Raw genomic sequence first — 16,720 nt, 5'->3', positions numbered from 1 at the left:
GGATTTCTGGAAGAAGAGTTGTATATGATGCAACCGGAAGGCTTTGTCGATCCAAAGGGAGCTAACAAAGTGTGCAAGCTCCAGCGATCCATTTTTGAAATTACTACGAAACCCATCAACGACATCGCCAGAAGGGCGTCCAAGCGGCAGCCCCAAGAGCCTGGCATATTTGAGGAGCAGCTCTTCAAGCTGTCAGTGGCGCCACCACTTTCAAGCGCGGCACGGCCTCGGGAGGAGCTCCCACAACCGCTTGCCACGGGAGCCCCAGCTTGTGGCCCAACCTCAGGAGCTCGCTTGCTCTTGGCGCTCGAGCCCCAAGAGGGATGTTGGACCAAGGAATTCAAGAAATATCTGATGCAACGAGCGCTACCGGAGAAGGAAGAGGACGCAGAGCATGTGTCCTGGCAAGCCATGGCATACTGCATCCAGGACAGTGAGTTGTACAGGAAGCGACCAAATGATGTTTTGCTGCGTTGCATTTCCAGGGACCAGGGGAAGGAGTTGCTGATTGACATACACGGCGGGGACTGCGGACACCACTCGTCTTCACGGACTCTTGTCGGCAAGGTGTTCCGCAGTGGATTCTACAAGCCCACGGCGCTCAACGACACAGATGAGATGGTGAAGTCCTGCGAAGCCTGCCAGTTCCACGGCAAGCAGATCCATCAGCCAGCTCAGGGCCTCCAAACTATACCACTCACATGGCCGTTCGCGGTCTGGGGGCTGGATATATTGGGCCCATTCCCTCGAGCGCCAAGGGGCTACCGCTACCTCTACATCGCCATCGACAAGTTCACCAAGTGGGCGGAGGTGGAAGCCATCCGCACCATCCCAATTGGTTCCGCAGTTAAGTTCATCAAGGGCCTCGTGAGCCGTTTCGGGGTCCCTAACCGCAGCATCACCGACAACGGCTCGCAGTTCACCAGTAACCTCTTCAAAACATACTGTGCTAACCTTGGAACGCAGATCTGCTACGCTTCGGTGGCGCACCCCAGGAGCAATGGCCAGGCTGAACGCGCCAATGCGGATGTCCTGAGAGGCCTCAAGACCAGGACCTTTAAAAAAAAGCTCAAGGCCTGCGGCAGGGGCTGGCACGACGAGCTCCAGTCCGTGATGTGGTCCATCCGCACCAACGCCACTAAGCCGACGGGCGAGACCCCATTCTTCCTTGTCTACGGAACCGAAGCGGTCCTCCCTCATGAGGTCAAGCATCGCTCCGCACGGGTCATGGCGTTTGATGACACTACAACAAGAACCCCCCTATACCAACACATGACTTGCAACATTCTATGGATGTGTTGTAACGTATCTGCTATAGCTACGCATATATGTGTTGGGCACGCATATGTTGCTAATGGTGTGACAACAATGGTTACATTGTGTTGCAGTAGTGCGTTGCCATTTTAAATAGTCCATATGTCCACTGTGCAGATCGCATGTTATTATTTCATTTTTAAGTAGTCCATATGTCTACTGTGCAGATAGCACGTTATTATTTCGTTATTACATGGAAAAATAAAAATGGGCCACGGGATCCTCGAACCGCCCACCTCACTGTTATTAAGAGAGTAACAAACCACCTCAGTCAAATAGATCACGTGATGCCCATTCAGATTTCCTCTTAATGAATAACGCCCCATCAGATGGGCCTTAGCAAATCATGGCCCACTAACATGCACGCTGGTGCTAGCGAATTGGACCGGCGCTGATTTTAATATCGATCAGTTGTTACAAAAAGGTTCTATTTTTATGAATTCCTCCAAAAAAATCTACTTGTATGTTACACTAAAAAAAGAAGTTACTACTTGTACGTTCATGTTGACTTGAAATCTAACATTTTAGGAAATTAAGAGTTTACTTCTAAAAATATTGTACTGTACTAATTTTATATAACCAGGTAAAAAAATAGTGAAAACTCTGTTCATCTAAGAGAAAATTGTTTTTATAATTTTGATGAGTGTTCACACTTCTTTGAAAACATGGAACTGAAAAAAAGTGTAAACAAAAATCATTGCGTATTTAAAAAATATTCATAATGCATTTAAAAGAATGTTTATCCTGTATTTTATAAATATTCATAATATTTTTTTAAACTATACATGCTATATTTCATATAAAACATATCATGTATTTAGCAATTGTTCATTGTACATTTCAATAATGTTTGTCATGTGTTGCCAAAAGGTCATAGTATATTAAAAAAATGTAAATTGTGTATTCAAAATTTGTTCATCGTGTATTTAATAAAATGCTCACACATTTCAAAAGAAACAATGTATTTGAGAAAAAAGTTCATTGTGTATTTTAAACGTGTTCATGGCGTATTTCAAAAGGTCAGTCAAGTATATAAAAATATTTAATATATATTTCAATTTTTTTATTGTGTGTTTAGAAATGTTTGTCACATATTTCAAAGTGTTCATTGCGTATTTAGAAAAAGTTAAACATATATGTATAAGTTTTCATATATAAAAATATTCTAAATGAAAAGGAAACATAGAAGAACATACAAAAGCCTAGGCTTCCTTGTCACTCCCTCAATCCCCGTCATCTTTTTGGTCCAACGACCTGGTCGTTGGCTTGAGGAGTGGTGACCCTGCCCTTTCTCTATTTTTATTTCTAGTATGTCCTTGCTTTTTCTTGGGCATTGGTTCCTTGGTGCCATTGACATGGTGGAGGCAGCAATAACGCATTGAGATAAGAACTTTCCGGCCTATCCTTGTCTCAAAGTTGCTTTATCCGGCATTGACGAAGATCATGTGAGTACAAAACACATTAAACATAACAAAAAGGACATTGAGGTCTCTAGGCCATCGACCGACCACTACCACCGCCAGAACGAACCACCGATGTGTGTTGTCCCCGCTTCCCTCTAGAGCTGACTTGAGAAGTCTTCATGCACGTGTCTCTAAGGACCAACACCCTGGAACCGCAGATGTCACTGTTGAACCCTTGAATAGATATGAAGCAATTGATACCAAATCTAGACACCACGCATGCACAACAAGAAACGCTAACCTCGCAGCCCCAAGGAGGTGGCAGGAATCTACGCCGGACTTCCATCGACTACATATTGAAGTCGGCATGAACTGGCGCTTGCATCAGGTCATTGTCAGATGCTTCCTCCATCGTTGGGCCATCGTCGCTTACCGCCGGCGAGCCCGCCAACAAGCCGGTCTCTATGTGTCACGCACGACGGGCCTGCCAGCCACCCGCAAGGCCGGCCAACTCGTGATTTTGCTCCATCCAGAGGTGTCCCACAACATTTTAGAGCTCGTCGTCTATGCACTTGTTTAATGCCGGTAGGCGGACGAAGGGGGAGCTGGCTTAAATGTGTTTGGTAGCCATCCCATTGCCCCGACTGCTCACGTCTCTTTGGTATTGAACATGCGCGGAGACCGGGATGTGGTGCTGGCAGTGCTCTCGACCAGTGTGCGGCTTCAATGCCGCCTCGAGTGACCGGTCGTGTCCGCATTGGGACCGGTATGAATGCGGCACGAGGAGCAAAGATGCGGTCACGCAAGAGATGGTTTTAGGTGAGATCGGGGTCAAACGTGTACATGACGATGGCTTGGACGCCCGCAAATCTCCCCTGGTTCATTGTACAAATAAGGCTCCTCGTTGGACGACAAACTTAGTCTAGACACCTTGGTCCGGACTATGTTTTGAGGGTCTGGTGTCCAAATATTTGCGTGCGTTTCGAGGGTCTGAGTTAGAGATGCCCTATGTATTTTGTTAAACTTAATGAGATGAAAAATGTAACGTGGTAGATCTAAAGAATTCTCAAACCAACCAAATCAGTCAATCAAACTATGTAACGTGGGACCCTCATGAGGTGGGTTTCAATAACAGCTACCCAACGGAGAAAGACATCGTAAAAATATACCCAGAAAATTGAGGGCACGGCGTGTAATGTTTTGGATATGCGTGGCGGGATCTGGGAAATTTCTGGCTAACCATATATAGTACACTTCATCTCTCTCGAACCCACCACCGCAATGCCGTCGGCTCTTCCGCTGCAACCGCCCTCTATACTAGCGCCGCCGCTCTCATATGATCCGCCGCCACTCGCGCCTTCACAGCTCACCTCCCCGCTAGATCTAGGCTCTCTGGTATTTTTCCTCTCCATCCGGCTAACCCCTCCCCATCATTGTCTCGCCGCTCAATTACCTTGCGCCGCCGGAGACGAAGAGGAGCACCGTGGGGAAGTTGATTGCCACCCAATTGCTCACATCAACCTCCCTCCCTCGTTCTCATCAACCTCCCTCCCTCCTGAATCCTGCGGCAGGGCCGCCAGGGGCAAGGTCCACGGTGGTGGGCCACCTCCGATGTGGGATGGCATCAAATTCGGCCTCCCCCCCCCCGTATCGCCTCCTCAATTGTCTCCAGCCAACATCGCCTCTCATAGCAGGTCCATTCGCCTCAGGTATCTCCACCTCGCCAATGCCTCCTCGCAGTCGCTTCCCCTACCTCCCGCCGCGGTAGCACCGCCGGCATGTTCGTGGACCTTCAAAGCCGATGTATCGCTCAACCTGCAGTAGGCCAAACGCTTACTCACCACGTCGCACGATTGTATGATTGCTTGTCAACAACTTAACTAATTTACCATTGGAATTTGAACTCGCCTTTGTTAACTGCTCCATTCTGAGATGCAATTTCGTCGTCCATACCTAGCCCCTCATATTTTTGCTAGCTCCATGAATCTTCTTAATTGCCAAATCAATTTCTACTAATAGGCTAAGGAACTATGGTCCTCTACTCAAGTGGCAACTAATTAGTACCGATTCCAGCCAAGCTTGCAGTTCACTTCAAGTCTTCAACCATGTTATGTGATCTAATCTGCTCTGTCCTCCTTCGTAGGATAAAGGAGGTATAAGATCCATAATGCTAGCTTCATGAAACATCATATAAATTTGGCCAAAGGAACAAATTACTATTCTAGTTCCACTCCAGTGAGATGGATGAATTCTTGTACTCTCATGATACTCACCACGTACTAATAAGTAGTAGTACTTCTCCACAAGTTTTTGCTGTATAGTCTCTAGCTAGTCTGTTTGGCGCATGCATATTGATTAATCAATGGTAGATATAACGTGTCGAAATACCTTTCTCCCGACTATGCTAGAATTACTATCTATGAGGGAATCCCTAGCTAGTCTGGTTGATTTCTAAATGTATTCAGGTCTAGTTTAGCATATTTTTCAAGTAGTAGTTTTGTATCACCATTCAGAGCTAACATGTTACAAAACTGCCTAGTTTACTACAGTCACAAAACTGCATTGTACATGACAAACACACCATTGATACAAGTGCAGGTTATGGAGCATGGGCCGTTATCTCCAGAGACAACAAAAAACCATGTGCCAAGATAAAATAATAAATCACACAATGTGGAGTATAGTGCAAAGCCCATGGGAAGAGTCCATTACAGTAATAACTACGACGATGACGGACTTCATCCTAGAACTCAATCAATACTGATCACCTCATTTGGAACAACAATGAATTTGTTGTCCTAACTATGTATGTGTGTATGAGAGATCGTACAGAAAATAGACTACATTTTTGTCACGATAACCATTTTCTTAACATATATATCTTCATTAATCTTTTGCTTGGTCTTTAGGTGCCCAACCTATGGTTTTCTTCAAAAATTGGAGCCCTATTTGAAAAGCAAATCCGTTATGCTAAAGATCTTGGTGGTTTGTGTGAGGACAATCATGGTTCCTTCTGTTCTTATTAGCTGATAAGGTGATATCTCGAGCCATTAACTTTATCATTTTCATTTGGATATGGTTCTCTTATCAGCATAGGTAAAATATCATGATGAATATTATGAAAAGTAGTGTCCTCTTAGATATTTTTTACAATTTATGCTTACTAATATGTTTACATCATTGTTGCAAATTCTAGCCCTATTTTTATGATGGGATGATATGCACCTCGTCTTTTAAGAAGTTGGCATGGACAAACAAGAGAGAAGGCTCCACCAAATATAACTTTGAAGCAGAGAGCTATATAGTTATGTTCGAGAGTCAAGACAACACTCATTTGTTAATCTATTTCTGACCACACTCATTTGTTAATCTATTTGTTGGTGTCTGTTGATGCTACATGTTGTATCAGGTTGATATATGGCCTGTGTTATTTTGGCTTATTGGAATGTGAACTATAAATCGTGATGTGGAATTTGCATTGATGTTTATAGAGTAATTGTCATGTGATGTGAAAATACCTTGTGTTGGTCAATGGGAAAAATATTATGTGTGGAATTGGACCGACTAATAATTGTACAGAATACCTTTTTCCAACAAAAACAGAAAATTGTAGAGATGGTCATGGCCTAATACAATGTGCATTGATCAATCCATATTGGGCTCTTTATTGGGCCGAATGGCAATATTATATAGATACGCCCATTTGAAAAGCCTTTGTGCCGATGGTCAGCAACGCATACGTAGTGTTGTTGGACTCTAACCCTAAATGTTGCTACATAGCAACGTTTCTGGATGCCATTTACCAACGGATGTATATATGTTGTTGTAGACCCTTGCAACGCCACCATCGGCAACGCATATTAATCCGTTGGTGTAGACCATTGCAACGTTTATACGAATGTACAACAACGCATCAATGTGTTGCTATAGGGGGGTTCTTGTTGTAGTGTGAAACGCAGTAGGACGCCACGCGGGGGATGGACCTCGTACTGGGGGAGGAACGTCGCCGCGAAGCTGCACTAAGGGCGGCAAGGTACCAGCAGGCACTATGACGATACCACTGTCGCAACATCCGCTCCAGGACGCTCGAGGCAGGCGACCTCGTCCTGAGGCGGGTCCTCTCCAGGGAAGGGTTGCACAAACTCTCACCCATGTGGGAGGGCCCGTTCAGGGTCGTCCATACCTCCAGGCCTAGCATCGCGCGCCTGGAGACACAGGACGGGGTGCCCATCCAGAACGCCTGGAACATCCAGCACCTCCGGAAGTTCTACCCATGAAGGAAGGCCCGATGCCTGTGAAGCAAGGCCCGGTGCCTATGAAGCTAGGAATGGTGCCTATGAAGCAAGGCCAGGTGCCTCTGAAGAAGCCCAGCGCCTGTGAAGATCGCCGCCCGTGACACTCTCACGTAATAACGAGTGGGGCTGTAAACGCCCCGGAGTCTCTGCAGAACTGCCCTCGGGCCTCGGGGGCTCCCTCCCACGCCTAGTGGAAGCACTTAGCTCCGCGCTGGTGAGAAGACGTCGAAGAATAGACTAGGTGTCGGACGCGGCTTTTCATTTGCTTTCCGTAGTTGGCTCGCCTTCTCTTAATCGAAGTTTGCTTCTGGTGTTCCTTGCTGATTTGGTTCCATCGCCTTTTGCCGCCTTTTCCGAATCTAGTTCGCTTATGTTCTCTCTCTCTCGCATACCTCGCGAGGGGACTAGGCAGGTGCCTTCGCGACGGTTTCTTCCTCCTACGTTGGTCCTTCTCTCTGCCTTCGGTCTGCTTTCTCGCGAGGCACCCTCGTTCAAGCCCGCAAGCCGGCGCATCCCTCCTAATCTGTGCCCCTCGGGTACCGCGATATGAAGGGCTGCGTCAAGGCTCGGGTGAGCGATAAGTCTCCTAGCGAGCCTCCTAATGATTTTTTTTGCAGTTCCTGAGCAACCACTAAGCCGAGAAGGGCACGAGGAAACAAGTGCCTCATGAAGAAGAAGTTGCCCCGAACGCGCCAGGCTAAGTTACCTCCGCACAAAATAACGACACAGCACGGAAATAACAAGCATAGCATAATGAGTGAGGAATCACTGTTCGATACACGCCCCCTCCTGGCCCATACTGGTTTCATTTGGATGCAGGAAAGAAAAGAGGAACAAAACAAAAGTGGTGTTGCAGCGAACCACGGGGGCAGGCCTCCAGCGACATCCCAAGCTTAGCCGGATCCCTCCCCGCGCTTCACGGAGGCGCGGCAACGAGACGACCCGCTACCACCTTCGAAGCAAGCGCGGCAGCGTGGCGGCCGGTCGTAGCCGCCGCTGCTGGAGCTTTCGCCAAGAGAAGAGCCACCGTAGCTGGATGAGGCGTGGCCATCGCCGAGACCGAGCACCTCCTCGCCGTCGTTCATCTCGGGGAAGCACCCGGCGCGGCGATCATCTTCCCCAAACACCCTCATGTAGAGGGTCACATCATCATCATACTTGAAATGGAGGGTTCACCGTCTGCCCAGGCCGCACACGCGGGCGAACGTCTACCAACCGCGGGCCAGAGCCATGTTGCCCGCGGCGGGGACTTCAACCGCAACCCAAGAGGCCCTACTGCAGCAGTCGTCCGCCTGCAGCCAGAGCCCGCCTGGACCAGAGGCCGGCAGCTCGTCGACGAAGAAGCACGGAAGCTGAAGCCAGTTGCCGGCCGGATCCTCCGACCAGACAATGAACTCCGGCAGCACCTCTGCCGAGTGGAAGCGTGGCCGGGGAAGCCGCACAACCACGGCACGTCTCCCCTCATCGACGGGGTTGCCGCAACCGAAGCGACCCCCACCACGTGCAGCGGCGCCACCTTGGGAGCGGGGGGCCACGACGGGAGTCGTGGTGTGCTTGCGGGGACGGTCGCGTCCCCGCTTGGGTGCCGGGGAGCCGGGCCCCTCGCGAGGGGCCTTTCCTTTCTCTGCGGCGAAAAACCTCTTCGATGGCGCCATTAGAGTGGGTGGTGGAGCAGAGGAGGTAGAAGCAGGCGGAATGGGGAGAAGTGGGGGACGGGGGCTCCGCCCCCTTCCTCATTTATAGCAGGAGAAGGCCAACCAGCGCCCCCCACGATCACAAGTAATTATGGTTTTCCTTGCATGTCGCAGGGACTTGTCAAGTCGGGCAGTTGTAGAGGCAGCATGGGGAAGAGGAGACTCCCACGTCCAATCAACTGCCATGCGTCAACCGAGGCCGCAGGCTTTTGGGGCCCGCGGCGCTCCGCGCTTGGCCTTTGGCTTCGCCTCGAAGCCAAACCCAAGCGCGCCTTGGGCCCAGGGGCTACTGTCGGCGTTCTGGGAATGGGGGTACCCAGACTTGCCTGCCTGCGGCCCACGGCGTGGCTGGGCTGGCAGGTCTGTATGACCCATCTTCCTCGACAAGGCATTCAAGACCCTCGCGAGGGACCAAGCCTCGCGAGGCGGACGACGCAAGACCTCCTCAGGAGTGGCCTCGCCAGGTAGTCTCACGAGGGGAGGAGAGATCAAGGCAAGGCAAACCTCGCGAGGTCCTCGTGACGTGAGCCATGACGATCGAGGACAGGCGGGCGCCAGCGCGTGCAGCGTCCTTGTTTCCTCTTTGGTGCCAAGGGGGCAAGCGCAGGCGCGGAGTACCGAGGCATCAATCAAAGGTTTCCATATTAGTGCAACGAGACCAAGACCAGAAGGACGGCAAGACGGAGGTCACAATGGAGCCCAGGGCGGCGTCATCACTAGAACCTTTGGCAGGCGAAGACCACCTTTTGTCAGGATAAGCTTTACTAGTTGTCCCCTTTCAAATTGGCCGTTGTTGGCTCCCTTCCCGCTTAATATTTGGGGAGAGGACCAGGGCCTATATAAGTAGAAGTAGCCACCACAGTAGAGGAGGACGGACGACGGATCATCAAGATCATCCCCAACCACACAAGTGCACCAAGCACAAGAACACCTCACCTCAGGAGGTTGTTTTTCCCTTGTATTGTTCATCATCAGCCCAAGAGGCAATCCACGACCACCACACTGGAGTAGGGTATTACACCACAACGGTGGCCTGAACCAGTATAAATCTTGTGTCCTTATGTTGCGAGTTCCTCGAGTTCATCTGAGAGATCTTAGCGAGCTAGGGCATGGATAAATAGGGAGGAAACCTTCGCGCGCACCCCAGTGTTCAAACCTCGAGGGTTTGCCGGAACCCGTGATCCAACACTATGAGGTCCAGTAGTAACTTGATCCGAAGTTTCATGATCATCATTGTCGGATTTCGGGTTCCGGCAAACCCCTTGAGGTTCGAACACTGGGGTGCGCATGAAGATCTCTCCCCCTCTCTAGCTCACACACTCTACGATCTCGTAGCCTAGCTCGACGGACCCAAAGAACACGAGGCACAAGATTTATACTGGTTCGGGCCACCGTTGTGGTGTAATACCCTACTCCAGTGTGGTGTGGTGGATTGCCTCTTGGGCTAATGTTGAACAGTTACAAGGGAAGAACAGCCTCCTTAGGAGAGGTGTTCTTGTGTGTGGTGAACTTGTGTGGTTTGGGATGATCTCTTCCCTTCTTTGGTGGTGGCTAGTCCTATTTATAGAGGCCCTGGTCCTCTTCCCAAATATTGAGCGGGAAGGGATCCCACAACGGCCAAATTCGAAGGGAGACAACTAGTACAAGCTATCCTGACAAAAGTGGTCTTTGCCTGCCAAAGACTCTGGTGGTGACACCGCCTTGGGCTCCACGGTGACCTCCATCTTGCCGTCCTGCTGGTCTTGGTCTTGTTGCACCGATATGGAAACCATTGCCTGATGCCTCGGGACTCCTCGCCTGCGCTTGCCCCTTTAGCACCAAAGAGGAAACGAGGACACTGCGCTCTGGCGCCCGCCTGGTTCCGGTCATCATGGCTTCTGTCACAGGAACCTCACGAGGTGCCCCTCGCCTTGATCTCTTCGCCCCTCGCAAGCCAGCCTGGTGAGGCTGCCCTGAGGAGGTCTTGCGTAGCCCGCCTCGCGAGGGTCTTGAATGTTTGCTGGTGAGGATGGGCCGTACGGGCCCGCCAGTGGAGCCACGCTGCGGGCCGCGGGCAGGCAAGTCTAGGGAACCCCGTTCCCAGAACGCCGAGAGTAGCCCCCGGGCCCAAGGCGCGCTCGGGCTTGGCTTCGAGGCGAAGCCAAAGGGCAAGCATGGAGTGTTGCGGGCCCCAAAAGCCTGTGGTCTTGTCCGGCACGTGGCGATCGATTGGACGTGGGTGGCCCCGCTTCCCCACGCAGCCTTGATACCCGCCTGGCTAGGCGGCCACGGCCTCCCACACAGTTATTTCCCCCTGCTAGCAACGCACCCCCCGACTCCTTCGCTTCCTTGAACCTTAGCTTCCTCTCCCAATCCAATCTAAGCTTAGTCCTCCCCATCGCCATGGCGCTGAACCAGGCGGAGAAAGGGAAGAAGCCCCTGTCCTCAGTCAACCCGCCTCCTGTCGTCGAGCCCGCTGTTCGCCGATCACGGGTGCTCAATGAGGAGGCCATGGAAAAAGTATGCCTTGCGCTCGCCACCATCTTCAACGAATGGGGTAGGACGGTGGCATGGCCGGCGTCCCGAGCTTCTGTTGATACAGCAGCCACCGAGGTCCAGTTCTTCGTCGACGCCCTGTGTTCCGGCCTGGTTCCTCCTGTCTCTGCCTTCTTCAATGTCATGCTTTCCCATTACCAGATTCATCTGCTGGCCTTAGATCCTCAATCTGTCGCTCTTCTTGCCATCTTCGCCTTCGCCCGCGAGGCCATGGTGGGCATCGCCCCCTCTGTGGCCCTTATGCGCCACTTCTTCTCGCTGCACCTGATCGACCCCCGGCAATGCTCGGGGTGCCTAAGCTTCCAGGCCGTGGCGGCGTCGGCCGGCTCATGGATTGACTTCGAGATCCCGCCGTCTGCGAGCGAGTTCCGGATGCGGTTGGTGTACGTGGATATTGGAGTGCTCAGCCCTTTGCTCTCGTCTCCGTCCGCGCCTACCGTTCCTAGCTCCGGCTGGGCTCACGAGAAGCTTACAAGCCCCCGTCTTGCCTTCGTCTCGCTTCGGATGAGGAGGTTGAAAGACCTTGGCTTGACTGCGCCCATGGTGATGAAGGAGTTCCTCCGACGCTGCATCGCCCCTCTCCAGCGCCATTCCCGGCCGATGTGGGCCTTACCCGCCGGCCCGGATCGCATGATGCTCCAAGAGTCTGAGCTTCCACTCGCGACACGAAGAACAGTGCTCGAAGTCCTGGCGGGCAACCCCTCACCAGCTGATATGCCATCGGAAGGCTGTCTCTTGTACTGCTGCCCGAACAGGGCGGAGTTTGTGGGGGCAGATGCCCCCTTTTAACGAATGGGGGCTGCGCCCGGTTGGCCTTGAGGGGTCCCGTGAGAACCCCGTCACCGTGGTACCCATCTTTGCTGCCAGCGCCGAGCTTGCCCCAAGAGTGGACGCAGGGGGGCAAGCATCACCTAAAGCTGGAGGCGTGGGTGGCGCTGCATTGAAGCCGCCCGCAGTTCCTGAGGCATCGACTTCGGGTGCCCACGACCCCCGCGCTGAGGAAGTAGTTGAGGGGTGACGCAACCCGCTGCTCCTGAGGCCAAAGCTCCCGAGGCCTCTGGAGGCCGTCATGAGGTGGTACTTGATGGCTCTCCCCAGCTTGGTACTCCTGAGGCCATCCCCTCGAGCACTTCACCTGCCGCGCCTTGCGCTGGTCGCCACACCCAACGCTTCGGCCGGCTCCGCGTAGACTTTGATGCGCTCCGCAAGAGGAAAGGTTCCCCAAGCTGTGGTAGCTGCGCTCTCCGGTCGTTGAAACAAAGGAAGTACATCGCCATAGTTGAGTAAGTACCTTATCTCTGTAATTCCTTGAGTGTTGCTTCCCTTCCCGACGGTGGTTCTTCAGGATCCCATCTGCTAAGGCCACGAAGCCCCTCGGGAAGCAAACTCCTCATGCCTCGGATCTTCCACTGGCCTTGAGCGTCCCAAGCCAGTATGATGCCCCGGTCACAGCGTCGGCCGGAGAGGCAGGTGCGCCGGCTTGGCGCCTTGAGCCCGCGCTCCTGTCGTCTCTTCTTCGTGGCCTCGTCGGGGGTGTGACGACCGTGCCAAGGTCTCCTCCTCTGGTTATGGACGGCGACTGGATGGCTTCGGTCTTGGTCCCTTCTTCGAGCGGTGAGCCTAATCCAAACTGGGGTCCTGCTGAAGCCCAGTCGGTGTCTGGAGGGGCGCCACCTCCTAGCCCCCTGCAGGAAAGGGGCGAGCCACTTCGGGTCCCGTCGATGGCCCCTGCTGTGGAGGACGGAGCCGGCCGCGCGCTCAAAGCTGCGCACGAAAGGAGCGTCGTCCGCCATGAGCTCTTCCGGGAGGCGATGGGCGCGATGAACCGGCTTGGCGGGGAGCTCGCAGATGTAGACGCGCGCCTTGAGGCCGAGGGTCTTCGGCTGGTGGAGGAGTGGCATAAGCTGAAGGTGGCCATCAACCTTGGGCGCCACCAACACGAGCTTGATAATGCGAAGGCCGAGGTGTCTCTTGCGACCTCACGCGAAGCTTGCGCTCGCGCTTTGGATGAAGCTCGGGAAGTTGATCGACACCGCAAGATCGCAGAGAAGCGTGCGTGGGAGCTCCAAGCCTGGAGTGCTTCCCTGGAGCAGCAAGTGGAGGCGCGCAAGGCCGCCTTAGCATCAATGAGGGGGACGCTTGTCGAGGAGGAAGAGATCCTGAGGCGCGAGGAGGCACTGGCACTGGAAGCCGTGGAGGGTAGCCTTGAGCTCGAGCGGTTGGAAACGAGGGAGCACCAGGTTGCCCAAGCTAAGGACGATGTCGGTGCGCGTGATGCCAAGGCCCAGGAGGAAGTCGATCGCCAAGCGGCCGAGGCTCGCGCGGACCTTGTGGGCAGGTACAACTTGAAGTTGAAGGTTGTGGAAGCTGAGGCTGTGGGCAGGACCAAGGCCCTCAGGTCAGGGCTGGACGAGGCTGAACGTCACGAGAGAGCCATTGTAGCTGCCCTGTCTTCAGTGCAAGCCGAGCTAGCTTCCGCACGTGCCGAGCTGTCTTCTCTTCAGCAGCGGGTCACCGGCGCCGAATCCTCCGCGCAGCGGGGCAGGGAGGAAGCGCTCTGGCAGCGGACGCTGGAGCGTGACCACGCCCCCATGCTCCAAAACCTCAGGACCAGAGCCAACGCGGTGTTGGGCACCGTCTGTGACAAGAATGCACCTCATCCCCACTCGGACGACTACGCCAGTCACCTCCTTTTCTTCACCAACATGGTGACGCGCTTGGAGAATCGATCCGAGAGGGCTCACGTGATTGTCGAGGAGAGGAGTCGCGGCCTGCTCAAGCGTGCGTTCTCTTGTGTCTTCAGCCATCTCCAGAACACCTACCCCAACTTTGACTTTGATATCGCCATTGCCCCTATGCCCTAGGTCATCCGGGATGACCTGGCGCGCTGGGTTGAGGACAATGCGGACGCCCTAGTCAGGGCCTTCACCTCCGAGGATGACGTGGTGGTGCTCGCTACGGATGAAGGCGACGTGATCAACGATGGTGCGGGCGACGCCCGCAATGGTGACGGCGATGTTGATGATGAGGATGGTGGCACCAACGATGGTAACAATGACGCCAGCGACGCGTCTGAGGGCGTCCTGGAGGATGCGGCGAGTGATATGTCCGATTGAGCACGTGCTACTGAGCCTGCAAGTGAAAACTTGGGCACGGCCCTGAAGGTTGTGAGAGAATTTTGGGAGGGGGAGCCCCTCATGTAAACAGATTACTACCTCTATCGCTTAGGCCAAGCTGAAGATGTGTTTTTATGGGCCCGCGAGTCATGCCGCGAGTTTACTACTGAAATTTACCTTGGTCAAGACCGGCTTCTGGCCAGCTCGCGAGGTCGTGAGCTCATGAAGGGCCTGCTGGCCCGCCCGAGAGGGCATCGCAAGGAGCAAGCGCCAGCCACAGGGGTACGCATAGCACGCGTGCCACACCCAGCCCCCGCTCCCGAGGGGCTCGCGAGGGAGGATGCAGCAGGTACGAATTCCGGGTTGGGCAAGAAACAAGATGGCAAGAAATCGAATGAACGAACGAGAAAAGTCACCCCCGTGCATAGCAATGAAAATTCAACTTCAACTTAAATCCAAAGCCAGAAACAGGGCTACAGAAAATAGGTTAAAAGCAAATGGCCGCGTCCAGCCCCTAGTCTAGTCTTCTTGTCTTCTCACTAGCGCGGAGCTAAGTGCTGCCACTAGGCATGGGAGGGAACCCCTGAGGCCCAAGGGGGGCGCTCCTGAGACTCCGGGGCATGTATAGTCCCACTCATTATTACGTGAGGGTGTCACGAGCGGAGATCTTCACAGGCATGAGCCTTAATTCATATCGCCAGACGAGGGGCCCGTCTTGCGCCGCCCTCGACCACCATTGATTCGACTGGAAACCAGGACGAAGCAAAGGGGCAAAGGGGACGCCAGCAGCGCCCTCGGCGACCACGGGTCCTCTGTCGGGGGAAGGCCCATCAGCACCTCCCTGACAGAGGGCCTACCTCCGGGGCGCCTTGCTCTATGCGATGTGGACAGGGACCTAGCTCCCGGCCTCTCCCCTGCAGCCCCCAGTGCGCTCCTCCTGGTGGAAGGGAAGCCGTTGAGCTGGGGCCGCCATCCACCGTCACGAACTGATCTTCCTTCGACCCATGGTTAGCATAAGCTTGCTCCTGAGAGATTAGCGGTACCCTGTAGCTATTGTCGTCGGCATGGTTAGTGAGGCCCACAGCGCGCTCAGGGGGCTCCTCGAAGGCCTCAGCTTCCAGCGCCTCATCCTCCCAGCCCGGCTCGAGGAACGAGCCAGGGTCGTCTTCCAGCGCGTACTCCTAGTCTATCATGCGGGGCACATAGGCCTCCGAGGCTGCCGCCCCGAAAACTTCGCCAAAGTGCCCCACGCTCCACGTCGCGCCGCCCTAAGAATGGTAGGGCAGCATCCCGCCGAGGCCGCGGGTGGCAACGCTCGTGCCCGCGCCCATCGGAGGCGAAGCAGGCGCGAGTGGGCACCCAACGCTTCTGGCTGCGCCGGTGTCGATGAAGCCTCCAGGCGCACCTGGGAGTGCACGGGCGCGGCGAGGCCCACCATGCGATCCGGTCGTGGCCTGAGGCGTGAGCAAGGAGCAGAAGGGCGGTGCTCCTGAGGCCGCGGCATCCAGTAGCTCGGCGACGCGCTCCAGCAATGCGTCCCGGCCGCTCTCCATCAGTCGGCATCGCAGCAGCTCCCGAGCCACCGTGAGTGCAGCCCTCATGTTTGCTTGTTCCCATCGAGTGTGCAGTGCCGTGGCCGCGGCATGGCTTGAGGCACTCGCCGCCGCCCGCACTTGTCGTGGAGTGAGGGTGGATGGAGTTTGACTACGCCGCCCGCGCCCCGCGGCGCTTGGCGGTGGGCGCGCCGCCTGAGGCGCGGGGTTGAGGTCTTCTTGGGTGGACGACGCTGCCCGGGCTGGCCAAGCAACCCAGCGGTCGGTGTTGGTCCTCGAGTCGCCGGACATCAGACCCACGGGGAGTTGGCGGATCTACTAGGGGAAGAGAAGCTCTAGCGCACCCCTACCTGGCACGCCAAATGTCGGATTTCGGGTTCTGGCAAAACCCATGAGGTTCGAACACTGGGGTGCGCACAAAGATCTCTCCCCCTCTCTAGCTCACACACTCTACGATCTCACAGCCTAGCTCGATGGACCCAAAGAACACGAGGCACAAGATTTATACTGGTTCGGGCCACCATTGTGGTGTAATACCCTACTCCAGTGTGGTGTGGTGGATTGCTTCTTGGGCTGATGATGAACAGTTACAAGGGAAGAACAGCCTCCTGAGGAGAGGTGTTCTTGTGCGTGGTGAACTTGTGTGGTTCGGGATGATCTCTTCCCTTCTTTGGTGGTGGCTAGTCCTATTTATAGAGGCCATGGTCCTCTTCCCAAATATTAAGCGGGAAGGGATCCCACAACGGCCAAATTCGAAGGGAGACAACTAGTACAAGCTATCCTGACAAAAGTGGTCTTTTCCTACTAAAG

This window comes from Triticum urartu, chromosome 1A (assembly GCF_056163025.1).
Source record: "Triticum urartu cultivar PI428250 chromosome 1A, HENAU_Tu73, whole genome shotgun sequence".
NCBI lineage: Eukaryota > Viridiplantae > Streptophyta > Magnoliopsida > Poales > Poaceae > Triticum > Triticum urartu.
The sequence above is the reverse complement of the archived record's forward strand: the minus strand, read 5'-3'. Positions refer to the sequence as shown.